This window comes from Peromyscus eremicus, chromosome 4, assembly GCF_949786415.1.
Source record: "Peromyscus eremicus chromosome 4, PerEre_H2_v1, whole genome shotgun sequence".
Classification (NCBI taxonomy): Eukaryota; Metazoa; Chordata; class Mammalia; order Rodentia; family Cricetidae; genus Peromyscus; species Peromyscus eremicus.
The window spans coordinates 97640991-97662693 of NC_081419.1; the positions used below are offsets into that span (position 1 = coordinate 97640991).

The 21703-nt window shown below is 36.3% G+C and overlaps 1 long non-coding RNA gene across 1 annotated transcript in view; it reads left to right on the plus strand.

Annotated features, from left to right (window-relative positions):
* The window catches only part of LOC131908514 (uncharacterized), a 33173-nt gene extending 17032 nt beyond the window's left edge, over window positions 1-16141 (plus strand). The window contains exon 3 of the long non-coding RNA XR_009378611.1: window positions 16015-16141. This is a non-coding gene — a long non-coding RNA (uncharacterized LOC131908514). The remainder of the gene's footprint in view (window positions 1-16014) is intronic.
* The last annotated feature ends 5562 nt before the right edge of the window (window positions 16142-21703 follow it).

Here is a 21703-nt window from a genome sequence, read left to right on the forward strand (position 1 = left end):
TTTTTCATTTGTTTAATGACAAAAATAATATGAAACTGCTTATAAGATCTTTATAAGATCTTACTCTAACTCATAAGTTTTCAATTATTAATCTTTACTTCATTAAACTTTTACTGCGCTCCCACTATATGTCAATCTTTGTTCTCAGTGTCTTAGATATTTTACTTTCATAATCGTTGTTTCTACCATTATTTTAATCTTACTATACTTAATGAACTTAAAGTTGGAAAAGAAAGAATTTATATCTATTCATTTACATTGTTATGTGGCTTAAATTTTGAGAGTCTTGGCTGGTTATTTTCTATAAGAGTTGTTTGTTTGTTTGTTTAATTGTATCCTTGTTGAGTCATAACGTTTCATGAAATTGAGCAGTTTCCTGCTTGTTCAGTGAAAAATGATTGATTGTTAAAAATGGCAAATACTATATTATATCTCCTATAGGTTTTATTTAAATCTCTGATTGTATAGAATAGAGTGTTACCATCAGGCCTGGAGGCAAATGATTACGTTGTGAATTTTCTGTGTAACCTTGGCATTGTGGTGCCAGCACTCAGTAGGGGCAGGCAGAAAGATCAAGAGTTCATGGTTATCCTGGGCTTAACTTAAGACCAGCAGGTGGTACTTAAGACATCGTGTCAAAATGGATAGATGGATGGAGGAAACCATACTTCTACATGAGTTTATAAAATTAATTTCTTTCTTTTCTGTTTACCTATGTGTAAAATGAGAAGGAATAATAGTAATTACTTCTAAATGAGTTGTTGGAATAAATGAATTACCATGTATAACATGATTATAATAATACTCCACCTGTGATCAGCACACACACACAAAAAAAAGGATAAAGCAGATACTTTCTAATTTAATCACACCTATGAATGCTGCTGTTTTACATCTACTAAATCAGTGTTCCATTGAGTCCTACAAAAGTCACTACAACCTTCACATGTCTCGTCTTTTTCATCAATTAGAAACTTGCAACAAAAACAAATTTCCTTTCTTTGAAGTAACACCAATGCCATGTGACCATACCCTTCCCCTTTCAACACTAAATATTACCAGCAAGACAGTTACCAGCAAGAAACAGCCAACTCTCTGTCATCTGTCCTTGAAAGTGAACCAATATTTCTGTATGACATTGACAGGAGCTGGTATAATTTTATTACTGGTCTTTATTGAAGGGGACAATGGCTGTAATTAGAATATAGGTTTCCAAGAACAGAAACTGAAAACCATTGATAGAGCATCCCAGCTGAATAGTCTGTATATTTAAACACTTGTGTCTCATTCTCACAGCCTGGTTTTCATTGTCTTTGACAACTGCTTCTCCTGTGTGACATTAGTAGCATTTGTGAACTTATACTCTTTTCTTCCTCCTTGCTTTACATAATCATCTTACAGATACTTTTATGGGCCTCAGAACTATGCTTGAGTATTTTACAATCACTATTGTAGTAATTTAAGCTGGTGCGAATGTAAATTTATAATCTCAATCTTGTTTATACTAGGTTTTCATACTTAGCTTCCTTAAATATCAATCAATTGTTAAAGTTTCACTGAGTTCATCTTAAATCCCAAGTACTATATAAACCACTTTATTTCTTGTTTAATATATGAAAATCCTATCAGGTAATATTGTTATCTGCTGTTTTTCTACAAGAAAACTGATATTCAGATAATTTTAATTATATTTATATATAGTTGTCAAGAATATTATTTCAATAAATATATATCATTAACCAAATCCTGGCATTGTGTCTTTCCTTCTTTTGTATTTTAATGCTTTATTGAAAATAAATATTGCCTAGATTACATACAACCTTTTCCATGACAAATATTTGTGTGAGAAATCAACCCAAGGTGAGAAAATGTTTAATTTGGATCCAGGTTTCATTGCACAATAACTTAATTCTGCTTGCTTTGAGCCTGTAGTAGGCACAAGGACAAAGGAACTACTCACTTCATGGCAGCTAGAAAGTAAAATGAGAGAGGAAGCAGGCATTCATAACGGTTGGTCTTCAAAGTCATGCCCCCAGGGACCTAACTTTCTTTCATTAGGCCCCTCCTCCTAAAGTTTCATAGCCTTTGATGAGCACCTGGGCTGAGGGATAAGCCTGTAATTCCTATGCCTTTTATAGACATCTAAATTCCAATAATTATTACTTGTGATAGAGTAAATAGCACCAAGTTTGCCTTCATTCCACATGGAATTAGCAAATCAAAACATAAATCAACTAAAGCAAAAACAAAACAGCTCTGTTGAAGCCAGACTTCTATAGGAAGTCTGTTCTGACTTATGTGCAGCTTCGTGATGCAACAGAAGAGGTGAGTTCAAAGATCATCTCGTCAGTCCTTGTGGCTGGTCACTTCTAGTCCTAGTCTGTCAAAAGAAAGAAGAAAAGTCAAGGAAAAAATGTCACACTCGTCTGAAGAGTCAGAAATCACAGTAGAGAAAGGGAACAGAAGTTGCTGGAAGTTATGGGGCAAAGCATAAGATAGAGAGGGAACAGCATCCGGGAGCCCTGGAGATAAGCCTCTTGAGTCCCTGGATAACAAGTACACCTGCTCAGAATCCACAGCTGAGCCACGGCTGGAGCTCACACTGTGTGATGGTCAGGATCCACAGCTGAACTGTGGCTGGGGCTCACATGGTGTGATGGTCAGGATCCATGGCTGTACTATGGCTAGAGCTCATACTATATGATGGTCAGAATCCACTGCTGAACCATGACTGGAGCTCACAATATGTGATGGTTAGGATCCTTGGCTGTACCATGGCTGGAGCTCACACTGTTTGGGCCTATAGTAAACTTTTAACCAGGCAAAGTGGAGAAACCTTATGGAATAATTTGAAAGCTTCATAGGGTAGGCCAGAAGGACTGTGGCTTAAGAGAAATACAAAATTAGATACTTTGTAAACAACAATGGAAACTTGCTGTGATAAAATTTGAAACTAATCCTCAAGTGGATCCACATATGCATAATGAATACCCACTTCCCATTCAGCTCTCAAAAAAGACAAGAAGCCATATTTTAAATGAGAAATACCTAATTATCATTATTAGACTTGCCAAGAAACCTCAAAAAAATCCATGTGAAGAAGAAAGATCAGTCAATAGAAACAAACTAAAGGTTGTCAGAATGACTGAATTGTCAAGATCATTAAAAAGTTATAAGTATGTTGAGGAATTAGTAGCATAATCAGTAAAGCAATAAGATATGAGAAGGAACCAGAAGAGATGTCTAGACCTCAGTATTGGCTCACTATAAATGAGAAACACTTGAGGCTTAGCTGGAGACGAAAGGGCATGGAAGAGATGATGGTGTCAAAGTGGTGGCATCAAAGTGTCTATAAATAAAAGACGAAAGGACCCAAGACTCAGTGGACAGAATCTGAGGTGTGCAATCGATATGTCAGTGAAATTAGGGAACAATGTGCAGGGTATACGAGTATATTAAATGCATCCATGTATTCAAATACATTAAAGCTTCATGGAGATAGTAAGCCCACAAAAATGGTAATGAAACAACAACACGAATATTTTGCTTTCTTCTACCAGTTTCAGATTTCTTGTTCAGGTCTGCTGGTCCACTTAGTGTCAATTTTTGTGTGGGGTGATAAATACCAGATTAATTTCATTCTTCTACATGTGTACATCCAGGTTTCACAACACGAGTTATTCATGTTTTTTTTCTCTTCAGGGTGTATTTTTTTTGGCATCTTTATCACATAAAGCTGTATTCACATACACTCATGTTTGTGTCTTGCATTGTGTTCCATTCTTCTCCCTGGCTGTTTTTATTATTATTGCTATGGGTTGTATCCTGAAATCTGGGATGGTAAATGCTCTAGCATTGTTCTTTTTCTGCAGAATCACATTGGCTATCCAAGATCTTTTGTAGTTCCATATGAATTTTAGAAAAATTTTGTATTTCAGTGAAGAATATCATGAGAATTTTTATTGAGATTGTGCTGAATATGTAAGTTGCCTTTGGTGGGATGATCATTTTCACAATATTATTTCTACAAATTTATGAGCATGGCAATTCTTTCCATCTAACTAGAATTAAATATATCATAGAACATTTGGATACAACATTATTAAATATAAGTTAATTTGATCCTGATACACTAATAAATGATTATCAAAAGAAATTTAAAACTACACAAAATTATAAAATACATAGTAATGTATATTACTATAAATAAATTATATGATAAGTATAAAGTATTACTGGAAAAATAAATACTAAATTACTATAGAGCTATATCTTATTTATAATTGCTAAGGTGTCAATTTTCTTCCAATTTCTCTAATATTCATTAAAACACCTAAAACAAAAACAATGTTTTATGTATAAAAACTTGAATAAAAATTCAAAGAGCTGAAAGAGATAAACTGCTTGTTTTAAATTAGAAAAAAAGAAAATATGCTCTATCTATAAGACCAATTTTAAGTTATGAAATAAGCTACAATGATCACACCAATAACATATATAGAGGAGGATAGGAGAATGGCATATGAAAGAATTCAAAAATACATCCATGAACACATGATTAGGTAAATATGAGCACCTTGACACCAATATAAATGTGAATTAATGGGAAAAGATAGTGTCAACCACAAGGTGCTGGAAATAATTCATTTGAGGTTTACTTCTATCTCATATTTACTTGATAGGACATACAGTTTCTAAATTTTATCCATTTTCTGTATTTAAATTTACTCATACTCTTTTCCTCAACAAACTGTTTTTATTATTATTTTGTCTTTCTGCTCCACTCTTTGATCACAATAGACCTGGATGATAGAAGTAAGTGGTGACCAACCTACATCCCCAGTGATGCCCTATCTTGGAACCTCATCTATTGATGTTCGAATTAAGTCTCAGCCGAGTTTATCAAACACCTGCAGAATGCAGCTGGATTCTCTGCAAGAATAACACAGACTGGAAGCTCCCTACCAGGTCCTTGTTTTTTTTTTTTTTTTTTTCTGCAACCTCATACATCAGGCCACTACATCTTGTCTCTCTCAGACCGCTGGTATTCTAAGCTACCAGAATGGCCTGTTAACCTCTTCTTATAGCAGTCTAGAGATTTTATAGCCCAACATTCCAGACTCTTCTACATTCCTCTCATTGACCAGTTTCAAAGACTTAAGAACCTCATAGTAGGGTTTATTATGGCAACTGCCCCATATCTCAATAGCAATTTTCTGTTATTTGCTTTAGCAATTGCTGGGACAAAACATTTAACTAAAGACACTTAAGGAAGGAAGGGTTCATTCTGCTTCATAGTTTGGAAGTACAGTCTCCTGTGCAGGGAAGTCAGGGAAACAGGAGTTTGAGGTAGCTGGTCACATTGCTTCTAGAGTCAGGAGGCCAAAAGAATTGAATGTCAGTTTTAAACTTGCTTTCTCCCTTAAATCCAGTCTGGGATCCTATCCCATGGACTGTCATTGTCTACATTAAGGAAGGTCTTTCAACTTCAATTAACCTTCTGTAGTAAACTCCTCATAAACATACCCAGAGGTCTCTTTCTATGGTGATTTTAAATCTCATCAAGATGACAGTCAAGACGATGGACAGATGGACATTGCTTGTATTAGGCTCTTTATATTATATTTTAAGAGAAAATTACTTCATTCTTGAGAATTTTGTTCATGTATAAAATGAAACTTTATGCTACCTATCCCCTATTCCCTACTCCAAATCCCTCCATTCCATCCCACACATGTTCCTTCTTCCATCTTTAAACTGGGGCCATGTATGTTATTCTTAATAATCATAAATTTGATAAAGGCACAGATGTTGAGTTGATTTATACTATTAGCTTGAAAAATAGCCCTTCTATTATCCATTTCTTAATTTGTAACCTACTTTGAAACTTGAAGGATCCTCACTAAAGCATGAATTCAAAACTTGACTGCAATGATATAAATGCTAATGGGGAGCTAAATAGCATTGTTAGCTACAGCTCATTTTCCAGTTATAATTAGGGGCAGTGAGACATGGGCCTGTATGTCAGGAACTTAATGGGACTCCCTGAAGCAGAACTAGATGTAACACACCCCAAACAAGGATCCTTCAGTGAAATAACTCCCTATATTTAGAAACTGACACTTCTCTATTTTATGAATAATATTTACAATGAGACATGTTTTAACTTTACAGACCACTCCTCAGAGAATGTTAAGCTATTGTTTTCTAATCTTGTTGATAGTATTTGAAAGCATTTTTGGCCTTTGACAAGACATTCCTAAGGCTATGAACATGACTGCTGCACACTACACTTTGATGTAAGCTAAACTAAACAAAGCCATCAGTGGTCAGTTCTACCTAGATTTCAAAAGATAGTGAAACCAATTTGAACATCTCGTAACACTCCCACCAAAAGAAGCCTTGATGAACCACCAAAGGAGAAGTCAAGCTTTATAACACAGAGCAAACTTTATAAAAATCACCTTACCTCACTTTTTAATAAAATCCCCTCACAAAACATCAGCTACTCGGTGAACTGCCTTTCATTTCCACCAAAGCCTTGTCTTTGTAAAGCAATCTACCTTTAACCCATATTTCTCCACTCCCCACTGCCTGGATCTCTTCTGTTATCAGAGAAGGTGTGCCAATCTTCCTACTCAAAATTAATCGATTGTTTCTAAGTAATTTTAGAACTTGTACTTAGTACCCTAATCAGAATGATAAAATCCCTGGGGCTTGGTAAAGCATAAAAGACTTTTACTATGAGAAATTTCGAGAAAATAACATAAGCCTGTTAATTTCACAATTTAAAACTCAAGAGACCTAGCCAAAATATGAATTTTAGATAACACAAATATCTCTAAATAACTTGTGCATACTTATATTTATCTGTATATTTATATAAATATATTTATTTGAAATTAAAATGTAATTTGTGTCTAACAAATTAATTTCAGTTAACATTTATAAGACTACCTCAAAATAACATGTACATACATATGTGTGTATATTTTATATAAGAATACTTATCTGAAATTGAAACATAATTTGTGACTAACATTGTATCCTCCATGTATAAGTACGCTGTGTTTTGTTTCTATGATGAATGCATTACCCATGGAACTAAGTACGTGACTCCTCACCACCACAAACCCTGTTACACGTTTGAGGACGACTCTTCTCATTTCATGCATGTCATGAATGGATGCAGGTTCAATTTCTCTGTCTGATGCCTATGCAAGACACTGCAACTTATGTTGAGAAAATTGTTTGCCATCTTTCACTTTTGATGATTATTATCCACAAAGGGACATCTCTAGAAGTTAATGAGGGTCATTCAGATGATCTCAATGTGAAAGGAGCTTCTCTCATCCATGATGGTCTTTTCTGCCAGTATCTGCTTCACTATTCCTAAGGTCTCCCAGACTCAAGGGACAAAAGTTAGAAGAACTGAACTTCTAAGATCTTAAGGTCAGTGGAGAACAATTTTGGGTGTGATTCCCACATGGAAATAGGTGCACAATCCAATTTTCCTCATTAATCTTTCTGTTCGAAAGAGAGAGTTCTTGTTTTCATGAGTTTTGTTTTAATGTTCTTGGGCCAATTTGTTTCAGCTGTAGAGAGACTGAAGGAAAGGTCACTATTGTCACATGTCTTGGCTAGTCTCACAGGCTGCAGACATTGTTCATTAAAGTGGCAACTTAGGATACTTCTTTGGACAACTAGCACAGCTCATGTGATGTTGGAAACTAGATATAAGAATAGAGATAATTTTGGCTTGCTTTGACTCTGGGGCTAAAGAGCTACTAGCTGACATGTGGGCTTTAAAGGCAAGAAGGAAGCAATGGACTCAGGCCCACAGAATTCTTTAGTCTTAAAATATGCTCAGGGCTTCAGGTTGACAGAAAAGGAAAAGGACTGTTGAAGATGCATCTGTGACAAAAGCTGACAAAAAATCCTAAGACTCTGGGTTGCTGTGCTCTAAGATACACTGTATATTTTAAAATTGGAGCCAAAATACACTTTTATGTGTAGTTGGAAGTTTTTCTGTGTCCTGGCCAGCTGGTGGTCAGGACAAATCTCTCCCACTCATCCCCCAAGTAAACACATAGAGGCTTATATTAATTATAACTGCTTGGCCTTTAAAAGCTCATGTAGATAGAGTTTTCCTGCCTGGCCCACAGTCAGGACAAATCTCTCTCACCTGCCAGTCCCACAGCCACTCAGACCCAACCAAGCAAACACAGAGACTTATATTGCTTACAAACTGTATGGCCGTGGCAGGCTTCTTGCTAACTGTTCTTACAGCTTAAATTAATCCATTTCCATTAATCTATACCTTGCCACATGGCTCGTGGCTTACCGGCATCTTCACATGCTGTTTCTCATCATGGCGGCTGGCAGTGTCTCTCTGACTCAGCCTTCCACTTCCCAGCTTTATTCTCCTCCTTGTCCCGCTTACACTTCCTGCCTAGCCAATGGCCAATCAGTGTTTTATTTATTGACTAATCAGCAACACATTTGCCATACAGAACATCCCACAGCAAGCTCAGGCTTATTAATGACTAGCTCTTACACTTAAAGTAATCCATAATTCTTATCTATATTTAGCCATGTGGCTTGGTATCTTTTCTCAGTTCTGCCTTATCATCTTGCTTCCTCTGTGTCTGGCTGGTAACTCCTGATTCTGCCCTTCCTCTTCCAGAATTCTCCTTGTCTGCTTACCCCACCTATACTTCCTGCCTGGCTACTGGCCAATCAGCATTTTATTAAACCAGTATACAAAAGCATTATCCCACAGCATTTCCCATTTTCTGTCTAGTCAAAAAGGAAGGGTTTGACTTTAACATAGTAAAATCACATATAATAGAACAGTTATCAAGCAAGAATTACAGTTACCATATCTAGTCTATTAGTATTTGGCAAAATTAAAGAAAATAATCTATTATCTATCCTCTATTAACTTCTGGCTATATTTATTCATCCAAGTGTAGGAAGAGGAAGGTTGAGCCACTTTCTTCTTTCTGCTATACTAACTAACCCAGTGGAACAGTCAGAATTTCCTACCTCTATGACCTTGAGCTAAATGCATGTAGGAATCTTGAAGCTTAATAGAAAATGCATCAGGGTTGACATGATTGAGGTGTTTCTGCATTTGCCATTTCACTTTCTGCTCAATGGTGGGAAGGGAACATGCATTAAGACAGGATGATGAGTCATTATTTTTGTAAGCCATTGTACAGATGCTATATAATAGGTACAAGGAATACTCTTTGGATTCAGGGATGCCTTTGCCCACTAGTCACAAACAATGAGATCTACAACAATGTGTAGACATTGTGAGACAATCAAGAACTCAGACCCCATGGGGAAGATATGATGAGAAAACTAATGCAGTAGATCTCAACTTGTGGGTCCTGACCACTTTAGAGATTGAATGACCCTTTCACAGGGGTCATATATCAGATATCCTGCATATCATATATTTACATTATGATGCATAACAGTACCAAATTATAGTTATTAAGTAGCAATGAAATAATTTTATGGTTGTGAGTCACCACAACATGAGGAACTGTATTAAAAGATTTCAGCATTTGGAAAGCTGAGAACCACTGCTCTAATGGATTTGGCAAAGCTGCAGATGTAGTTTTACCGATGTGCTTAGGTGAAAATTTTCATCTCTAGTACATGAATAAATTATTACTTTACTTTATTTAATGTTTTATGCCTTAATGTTTTTCTCCTCATATACAATTGCAGAAAACATTTTAGATTTTAGATAATATAAGATCTAAGTGATGCCATCCCACTTTACCAACTGCAGCATATTGTCCCATGGACCAGGTTATCACGACCTCACCTTGAAGATAGTTTGTTTATGTTGTATTGGCCATGAAATACTAGACATTTCAGGAAATGCATTTAGGACTTAAAGACAACCTGGAAAGAGAAATATGATTTTATGCATTTACAATCAGATTTATAGCCTCTCTTAAGAAGGCTCATCTCTGGAGGAGAATCAGATAAGTATGTCTAAAATGATTGGCGGTATCTTAAGGAAAAAAGTATGTTCTTTATGAAGGGCCAATGAACACATAGTTCCTTACAGAACCATTTGTGCATAATTGGCTACTATTTTGAAGATAGTTAGGTCTATGGCAAATGGAATTTTGTCTGTAATTGTAACATGGCTTCTGTTTTTGAAGGGTCCATAGCATAAAAAAAAGGGGTGATTTCAACAGCATTTAATCTTTTCTCTGCATAGCCTCATGAGACAAAACAAAAATAGGGTAAAAATAACCTGAAAAGTGTGTCAAGCCGAAAAAGTGATGGGTTATGTCTTAAGAAGCAATTGTAAAACGAAATGTGTTCCCCCCCAAAGGATTATTAAATAACACTTCATAGCTCCATGTGAGATGATTTTATGATCTTTGTTGGGTGAGAGAGAGTTCAGATGGCTTAGATAAATTGTATGTGAAGAATGGTACAACTGTGTGTGAAGTGCACAGTATCACTGACCTCTAAAAGTATTCTCACAGTGTCTGTACCAAGGTGAAGACAACAGAGTCACTTTTATAACACTCAATGATATCTGAGAATTAACATCTTTTTTAAACTCTCCATGATATGCAAATGGAACATGCAAGATACAGAGGACTAGCTAACCTGGCAAGTAAATAATAAACAGGGATAATTTAGCTCATAAATATTGTAGTCAATAATAAATTACCAATAAGTTCCAGATGAAGTTTTTAAGAAAATTCCAAAACCCTTATTTGCTGTGACAATGGTAGGGCCGTTCCTTAAAGAGATTTGATGGTATATTTGTAGTGAATGATCCTCAGCGAACTTTGTAGATATATTTGTAATGAGTATTCCTTAGAGACCTTTGTTGGTATGTCTGTAGTGAATATCACACAGTAAAAAAGCATATAGTTATAGCAACCACTCAATAATATGTTCTTTGTTGTGTAATTGTTTCATTTTTAGAATGAAGAGAGGATATAAGTAGAATCATTCATTTTGTCAGGAGGCAGATTGTCTTTGCTTTCAAGACATTATTTCACATCTCAAAAATTGTAATAATTTTCATTAGAAAAAATACACCATAAGTCACAGAGCTAAGTAAAAATTAATATGAAGAAAAATAACCTTATGTTGAAATTATAGAATAAATAGAGTGGGGTATGCTCACATACCCTTTCTCTTTCTGTTGGTCAGAACACTTGTTTCTAGGTGTTAATCTCGTTACTACAAAGACTTGTGTCGTTGCTAATTGATACTTAAAAGGTTCAGAATTACCCATGTAGAATAATTTTATTATGTTTACCTTCTTTCTATGTTTCAGGAATTCATTTGTGTTGTCACATGTATTGATATTTATCTTCTTTTGACTACTGAATAATATTTTATAATACGAATATGCCATAATTTGACTACAAGACATCTGATTTCTTCTAGTTATGACAATTATGGAAACAGGTTATAAGATATAATTGTATAGATATTGTAATAAAATATTTAATTCCTCTCAAGTATATAAGTGGGAATGGAATTTGTGAGTCCCAACAAAAAATAACTAGAACCATCAAAATAATCTTTACCTTGATTAAGGAGTTGATTAAATGAATCTGTAAAAAGTATTAAGGCTCATCTAACTTAAAATCTAAACACTTTACTGATGTGACCAAACCTTTAAGCAAAATATTATACAGGATGTCCTTTTTACTATCTTATTTACACATAGAATAGTTTACTCATAATATAAAATTTTAAGCACAAGCTATCAGTTGCATTTATAGAGTATTTTATGTTGTTTAGGTTTTTATAAACCTTAATACGATCTTGGATTTTAATAGCAGATTTATTCACTACTTAAAGAAATTATTATCACTCATTTGTGGATAAAGAGACTGAGACAGCCAGAGATCAGATGACTTAGGTGAGTCACACAGCAAGAATTGTCAGGAGATGTCAGTGTCCTTGGTTCGGTAGTATTCATAGCCACCAATAGTGACAACTGTGAATAGTTACCATACAGCACTTCCACCCATATCTAATAAACTGCTGCTTCACCATGGGTGAAATGGTGGGAAAGGTTGCCATTTAAAGATTTCCTTGCTGTAGTTAGACTTAACATCTCCACTACTTGAGGATGTGCTGAACATCAGACGTGTAGTTCCACACCCATTGCTGTTCTATTAAAAGGAATCTTGTTAGGAGACCAATGTAGAGCAGAACCAAAGAGTAATAGCATTCCACCCTGCAGCTATGCTCAGAACAGATGGTTATCTGCCACACACGCAGCTTTTCTTCATAATAACATCTTCATGAATCGATTGCATTACTGTCTGGTCATCAGTTTTATGTCACAGGAGTATGAGAGGAAGCATTATTTCTGTGTCTTTCTATCATCTTTCCATACCCTTTTGCTCCAGACTCAGGATGATTTTAGTGACAATGTACAGCAAGCAGACTTCAGTGGAGGAAACTGTCACTGTACCATTCACACCAAGTCCAAAGTCATAAATTATGTTTTATTTATCTTCATATCTTCAGTAAATATTTGTGTGTGATATGTGTGTTTATACATGTACATACAAGTGTGTGTGAGTGCACATGCCTGTGGATGTGTGTGTGTGTGTGTGTGTGTGTGTGTGTGTGTGTGTGTGTGTATAGGCCAGAAGCCAAAATCAGGAATCTTCCTCAATCACTCTCTACATTATTTATGAGGCAATGTCTCTCAGTGAACCTGGAGTTCACCCATTTAGTCAGGTCAGCTGGCTACCAAGAGCATCATGGGATCCCTCTTTCTTGGCAGCACTGAGAGGACAGACACACACTGCTATGCTTGGTTTTTCATTTGGCTGTTGGTGATCTGAACTCAGGTTTTCATGCTTGCCAAGCAATCAGTTTACCAACTGAGACATCATCTCCATAGACCCTGCATTGAGTTTTATAAGAAAAAAGTGAGGTGAGAACGCTTTGCTTTTGTTTATACCCTTTGGCAAGATTACTCATTTGGAAGCATCCACGTGACAATCAATGTTGTACCCTCCAAACATCCACTAACGCTTCCTATACCCATGTATTTATATAAACTAAAACAAAAGACTCCATACTTAATAGAACTTCACTGGATGGGAACTGTGGGAAAGTGGAGGCAGCATGGTGTACTATTGGCATGATATCAGCTTAATTTCAGCCTATTATTTTTATGAAGAAATTGCAGCACATAAACTTTTATATCTCGATTCACTAAGGATTCAAAATACTAATTATAATCTAAAAACTCAAAAATTTTGCATGGTCCAAATTAAATCGAATGATATGCTATTCAAAATAAGCCACTTTATCAAAGAGCTGTATTTAGTCTCAAGCTATCACTGTGTGATAGCTCCAGTAACAACATAATGTCCTGTCTTCCAACCTTGGAATCATCCTCTTCTCTGATTTGCCTTCCCTGATCATATTTAATTCAAGTTAGAGGACATTATAAACCACTTCCAAGTTCACCTTGACACAGTTGTTCTAACACTAATAATTGTACATTGCACATACTTCTACTTGCCATTCTTGGTTCTTCCTCTCTTGGCTTCACTGTGTCTGTAACACAGTGTTTATAACTATGTTTATAACATAGTGTAGAGGTGTCTCTGTTTCCACTGACCTCTACAGGAAGTTGATCTTTCATTGTAGTTAACTCTCTCTTGTTTTGTCAAGGTTCCTCATGTTAATACTGGTTTCCAATCTGAGCTAAGAAATTTTGTTTGCCATAAACCAGTAATAAAAAGTGAAAACAACTAGAAATATATGCCAACCAATGGCTCCAAATAAAATGTAAAATCTCTTCAATTCCTTCATTTATCTCAGACACTAGTAATGCTAGTGTCTCAAATCTATTCTTCTGAAATTGAAAGAAAAAAATTTTTTTCTTCGTCTAGTGCAATTAAATATTTTCAATTGTCAAAGTCAAAGTGGGTGAACTTATGAACCCAGGTCACTCACTTCTACAACCGTTTGTATCTTTCCAGCCTCATTTTTTATGCACAAGACCATCTCTTTTTTCTACAGAATTGGACAGCAGCCTATATTTTGAAACAGTGATCTTTCATCAAAGATTGCCTTTGTAATGTTGTATTTCCTCACTCCTTCACTCTTTGCTGTTTCTCTCAAACATATGCAAAATTATCTTTTTTCCTTGCTGTGCATTGATGACTTTATCAACTTATATAAATTACAAAACCAACCAAAGAAAACAACCTCAGATTCCTGAATACATTTCAACCTCACTTTTGCTTGTGCTCACAATGCTTGCTTGTCTTATGCCTTCCTGGTCTCTCTGACATCAGCCCTCCCTGTGCACTGGATGTCATTTCCTCTTTCTCCATTGCTCATTGAAGTCTTTGCTCCCTGAGTTATCCTTCTGCTTTGAGGCCCTTGGTACTTCCTCACTTGAGAGAATATTTTAAAATAAAACTTGCAACTCCATGAATTAATTCTCGTCTACATCACTTCCTTTCTAGTCAAGGCACAAACTTTCAATTCTCTTTCCTTTTCTTGTTCCTTGAAGAAAACTGTATAAACTTATCTTTCCAGTTATCCATTCCTTATATTGCCTACTTTTATACTACACATTGAGACACTTGATGTATTTATGGTTAGCTGGTCTCAGCAGATTCAGTGGTCATAGGGATTATAATTTATTTATCCAAACCATTTAACATACATTTTAGCCACAATTTCAAGCAATTCTTGCTTGAAATTAATCCTGTGTTTGCCGATAGTTCATTATTTGCCTCTTCCAATCAGATTTTGGAACAATACACATTAATGAGAGACATGCTATGATCCTGTATCTCTTTATTCCTCTGTCCAAAAATCAAAACAAACAAACAAAAAACCCACTAAGATTGCACTGAATTCTGTGGATACAAATTCTGACAATATATAGATACTTCACATTTGTGGTTTTAGTCTGATCCTCTCTCTCTGTCTCTGTCTCTCTCTGTCTCTGTCTCTGTCTCTCTCTGTCTCTCTCTGTCTCTGTCTCTCTCTCTTTGTCTCTGTCTCTCTCTCAAAGACCCAGAATAATTTCCAAACAATTTTGGTTGGAAGACACCCTGCATGCCCTCAGACCCAGCATGGCACCTATATACCAAATAGATGTATACAGGACATAAATTTGTAGCATTGCTTACCAATAACCATGGACTAGATTATGCACAGCAAAACTTGCATAAAATCTCCCAATTTTAATCTATGTAAGTCTCATAAATACAAGGTAATTTATAAGGTCTGTTGAATTCATATAGTATAACACTATGCACACAATCTCTAGCCACGTGAAGAAACATGAACTACTAGGACACACAGTCTATTGAGCAGGGGAAGCATAGCATAAGAGAATATATAATGTAGAGTCTCATAAAACAGGTTCTGGAATGGGTAGAATTAAGTACGGTGGTTGAACTGAAGACATTTAAATTCATGGATGAGAATGAGAATACATTGCTTAGTGGTAATATTTCCACTCTTGATTGAAATCTTACATAGAGGGCATCTCAGCTTGTTAAAAATACTTAAATTTATGAAATTAATATATAAGGAGACATAAAGTATATTGCAGGGATTATAAGACTTTTTGGAAGCTCTTGAAGAAGAGATCAATGGGTAGAGTTACATGCCAATTTCAAAGAAAAACACAGTTCTTATGATAAAATATCAAATTTTCTTGTTTAGCTATAAAGTAGATACAACATCAGTAGTGTTAAACTAAGCAAATATAGAATTTTAAATTTTCTAACATTAGAGGCTGATTATAGTAATATGTATTTTAAAATGAAAAAGTGTAAGTCTTGCCCTAACAGTAGATTTTTGAATCAGCATTACCCTAAGTTGTAAAAGTCAAATTGTAAATGTAAGAGTAAACGTAAGAGATTCTAGAAAGAGACACGCATAGTTAAGAGAATTTTATAAAGAAGAAAATAATTACTGCTGACTGTTTGGAAATAATTGACTCTTCCACAGGGAAGCTGGTGACCCTGCAAGAGATGAAATGAGCAAAATGCTTCTGCAAACTGAGCAACAGGACTTATCCCACTCACATTATGATGGAAAAGGAGACAGTTTTGGTAGAACATTGTAGCATATCTTAAAGGCCTTCAGGTAGGAAAGAATTTTTTTTAAGATTACAGAATGAAAAATACTACTAAAATTTAACCATGAAAAGTAAATATGCTTTTCAGCTTAAATAAACCAGAGTGAATGTAAAGGGGGAAAAAAGACAAACTGGGAGAAATTTTATGTAAATTTAATTACAGTTAATAATTTAATAGTAAGAAGAATATAAGAATCATATAGAAAATAAAAATGATTTATTTATTTATTCTCTTATACATTACTTTCCAACCACAGTTTCTCCTCCCTCCACTTAACCTCTCCCCCAGGTCCCCTCCTCTTCTGTTTCCCTTCAGAAATGAGCAGGCCTCCCAGGGATATCAACCAAATACAGTATAACATGTTATAATAAGACTAGGCACAAACTCTCATATCAAGGCTAAACAGAAAATATGAGTGAAATGAAGCTGGTACTAAGGGCAAGTGTGAATAGAAATCACAGGCACACCCAATGAATTGTCCAAAGCCAAGGTGTTCAGACTGGATTGATCCTTTGTAGAACGAAGTGAACTGCCATTCACTAGCAATAGTGATACAAATAAATATCTCTTCAGAAAATAATTTAAAAATATCTATTAACTAGACCTGAGTCAGTGGAGGACACAGATGGTACCCTCCCGTACTTTTGGTGTTGGGGTTCACAATCAACTAGCAGCCTCCCGGTGCCTCTGGTGCTGGGAGAATGGCTAGCTGGTGACCATAATACTGAGTGGGCCTGGGCTATGACCAAGGGCTAGGTCTTGGTCTGGGCCCCTGGAGCAGCCACGGGGGCCTGTGCTGATGTCTGTGGCTCCTGTCGCCACTGGGGGCCATGTCAATATGGGTAGCCTGCACAGCCATCCTGGACCACAGTAGCATCTTGGCCTAGGCTGCTGCTGTGGACCATGTCTAGATCAGTGATCCTGCAACAGCCAGGGTCTGTGTTGATGTCCCTGGACCATGTTGCTGCCAGGGGTCATGCAGATGCCCAGGGTCTAGACAGAAACCTGTACAAGGACACGGCATGACACAATACATGAAGGAGGGAGAAGGGTCCACAAAATCCCTGTCATGAAATTCAAGTCAGAAAACAGTGTGTCCAACAGCATCAGTTTATACACAGTGAAAAGGCAGACAAAGCAGCAAATCCACTGCCTGCAAATTAAATGAGGAGAGCAGTGGAGGAGCAGGGCAGAGCCTGTGCACATCTACTGAGCTATTTCCTGCCTTTCTTTGCTGACAACTGGCTAGTAGGTGCTTACTTTATTATTATCTTTTTGTTTTCTTGCTTGCTTGCTTTTGATTTTGCTTTGAAACAGAGTCTTGCCCTGTATTCCAGAACAACCAGGAATTCATTATACAGCTTGGAGATCTTTCTGCCTTAGCCTCTCAAGTACAGGGTTATTGGCATCTAACACCACATCTGTCTTTACTGTTATATCGTAATTCTTAATCTACATTATATTTTATGCTCACTTAAAATATTTTGATATGCCATTAAATAAAATCAAACTTGTGAACATGAAAACTTTAAAAGTGGCCAGGGAAATTCCCAGAGGAAGATAATTATTGCAACATTACTAACTCTCTACTTTTTGAGATTACCTGAAAGAGACAGAAGGGAGTTTCAGCATTAACACATTCCCTTAACTGTGTAGCAAGGACATAGATGAAAAATTCTCACTTCTGATAAAAGAGGAAGTAGTGCCATGTGTAGCAGAGTCTAAGTATGTTTGACCTTGGGATGATAATGAGGAGAGAGAGAGACAGAGACAGAGACAGAGAGACAGAGAGAGATGAAATGTTTTGTGAGATGCATGTTAGCACTTTTCACAGGTGAAGAGCATACCCTCATCCCTGTACCCTGAAATATCATTTGTGCTGAGATCTGATAAATTCCTGATGGACATAGCATTAGAAGAGCACAAGGGACAAATCCAAACTTAGATTTAGATAGATTATCTCTTTTCCTTTTAGGAGATTGCCAGAGCGAAAAAGGAGAAGGAAGCCATTGCATTGAGAAATATCTTGGGAGTATTTCTACATTGTCAGTAGGTGACAAGGAAGAAAAGCTATACTACCTCATACTTCAAATACTAGGAAATAAAGAAATTTCAATAAGCCACTCTCTGAACAAACAAGGAAACGGTATGGGGATATATGGCACTTAAATCATTAAACAAAAACAGAAACAAAATCTACAGAATTGTACTGTAAGGAAAATATACGAAGCTCAGAAGCTGAAACTCTTGGCCAAACCTCATCATTGTTTTCCTTGCTTGGATTTGGCTTCATTGTGGAATAGTGTGACCATCTAACCACGCTTTGCAGGTGACATCCCAGAGGTCACACTGCAAGGTGTAAAAGTGGGTGCTATAAAGCCCTTGAGCCAAGCATCAGAAGTTGCACAGCCTTAAGCCAAGCAAGGTGGTGATACACAGCTGTATTGCCAGCACTCAGGAGGCCCAAGCAAGAGGATTCAGAATTTAAGATCAGCCTGGGCTATATAACAAGACAATGTCTCAAAAAAAAAAGGAGAGGAAAGGGGGGAGAAATAAAGGAGGGGAGAGAGAAAGAAAAAATGAAAGAGAGAGAGGAAAGAGAAGGCAAGGAAAGTAGCAGGGAGAGAGAGAATGGAAGAAAGAGACATAAAATGTATGGAGAAGTGAGAAGAAAGGGAGAGAGGGAAGGAGAAAGGAAGGAAAGACAGGAGGGAGGAAAGAGAAAGACAGGGAGAGAGGGAGGGAGGAAGAAAGAAAGGAAGAAATATTTCATTGCCTCACTTCCCTGTTTATATTGGTTCAAAAGAGAAGTAGTAGAGTTTCAAAGGGGAGGGTAATACTCCCCACCACTCAATTTTGGTAAAAAGTGGCAAAACAAACAAACAAACATACTAAACAATTTGAGTCAACTTTAATTTACTACAAAATCAGAAAATAATTTAAAAACAATACTGAGAAAAGTAAAAGAAAACTTGAATACAATTGAAAAGATAGCCCATGTTTCAGGAAAAGCTAAGTCAACACCATAAAAACACAGGCTTATCATTTTCATAGACTCCAAATCATACAAGAAGCTAGCATGGACTGAGGCCATATGCCAGACAGGATTCCAGATTCAGTAAGTCAAAAATCCCTGTGTAATACTTAGGAGATATGTGTGCTAAAAATTACTTGTTTATCTTAAGCTCAAATTTTAACTAGGCATCTTTTATCTGGCAATCCATCTAAGCAGGGCTTAAGAAATCTACTAGAGGCACAATGCTAGTCAACTGAAAGATAATTAAAGCCTGGAGTAAAACATCTGGCAGTAAGCAGTGAGATCACTTAATAGGATGACAAGCTAAGGCAGATATGCAACTACTTTATCAATATAGGATGCAAGCATCTGTCTGATGCTGTAGAAGCCCATTACTAACAGATATTATGAGGTTGGGTGGTCTGAAACATGAATGGCTGAGGAAATGTGAAGAAATCTTCATGTTAATACTTAAAAATAAGACTTTTAAATTTAGAGCTGATTGCTAAAATAGTAGAGACCAAATCATATGCAACAGTATGGCATAGACATTAAAACAATCAGAAGCAAAACCTGTTATTGTTGTAATGGAAAGAATGGAGCTTATGCTGATTTTATCATTGCTTTAAATGGACATATCAGTCAGAGACTCAGCTGGAAAGAAGACATCATCAAGTCAGGGAAATTGGAGGTAGGCTTCTTTGGGGTTAGAAGAGTCAGAAGAGCTGAAACCATGGTATCAACCCTAGGTGGAAAGACAAGGAAAGCCCCAGTGCTGAAATCTGTAGATACACATATATACAGTTTATTTCTTTCCCAAATTCACCATTGGCTGAATCTGACTTCAGCTAGAAGGCAAAGGGATATAGGCAGGTCATCCCAAAGAGACCAAGATCAAACCAGTGAGGCAGAAAAACAGAAGGGTAGATGAGAAAATGGAACCAATTTTTGTGACAATTAAAATAAACTGAAGTAGACCAATGAAGGAATTTAATGATACCATAGTTAACAACTAGATTTTATATCAAAGTAAGTAAATCAAAAACTAGACATCAGAAAACAGGCAAATGATATACCCAAAGGATACTTTATTCTACCACAAGATAACTTGCTCAACGATGTTCATTACTGCTCTATTCATAATAGATAGAAATTGGAAACACATACTGTTATGCACCCCCCCCCCAGGTCAATCGGTAGAGCATGAGACTCTTAATTTCAAGGGCCTCGGTCCGTGCCCCACATTGGGCACCACTTGTTATCTGAAACCCACAAGACTCTGTTTAATGGGTATCAAGGATTTATTAAGATATAAAATGGGGGGAAATATACTCATGGATACAGAACCAAACCAAACAACTGCCCTTGTCCTCCATTCTGCCCGGGAATAAATGAATCTAGCTGTCTGGTCTCCAATCATCCCAAGAGAGCAAAAGTACACCCCTGCCTCAGATTTTAAGCAGTTACATAATCTGCCAAGAGGTCATGCTCTAATGCTAGTACTAGAAAGGTATTGGTGGAATAAATACACTCAACAATGAATACAACAACCTGTATATCCCTTCACAGAAGAATGGATATAGAAAATATGTTATATTTATGCAATGGAGTTTTAATCAGCCATTTAAAAAGAAATGACATAATTTGCAGGCAAATGGATAGAACTAGGGAAAATATACTGAGTGAGATATTCCAGACCCAGAAAGATAAATATATTCACTTATATGTGGATATTAGCTCCTAAGTCAATGATAAACAAGCTATAAGTCATAGAACCACAGAGGGTAGGTATAGTGTAAGGGAATAGAAGGAACAAATACACAGCCACTCTCATGTAGGGTGAACTTTAAAATGAAAATGTAATAGACATGTATATCAAGTAGAGTAGGACCAAGAATGAGAGTGAAGATGGCAGGAGTTGAAACATGTGATCACACAACCCTAAGTCAATTAGCAGAAGGCTGTCACTGACTCATTCCATTTTATGACAGAACATGTGGAATTTAAAGCACCTAAAGACACACATGACACAACTGGAACAACCATGTTATAGTCCTACAAATCCCTACTTCCAGGTTGGATTATCAGTAATATTTTTACCCTTAAACACTGGACATAATAGTAACACAGAGAAATCCACCACCCCTAGAGAAGTATTCTATTCATCAAAATTTATTGTAAAAGATCAGAAAATCACAGGAGATCACAAGAGAAGAAAGAAAGTGATCAGTGATCCACACCGAGAAGGCAGCATGCTCCAGCAGCTTAAAGTTGAGATGTCTGTGGTTAACCATACAGTTAAAGCTATTCAATTTTTTCAAAAGCACAAAAAGAAAAAAAAATCAGACCTTATGTGAAATGGGATGAACTATTTAAAATTATTGCTATAAACAATGTGTTTAATCACACAACTAATGACATATTGTTAATAAAATATTACCAACACACATTACAGCATAATAAAATGGTCCTGACAATGCCAAATGGGCCTATTTTCTGGATATGAACAGATGGGAAAAATATTTTTCAGAAAGAACTCTAT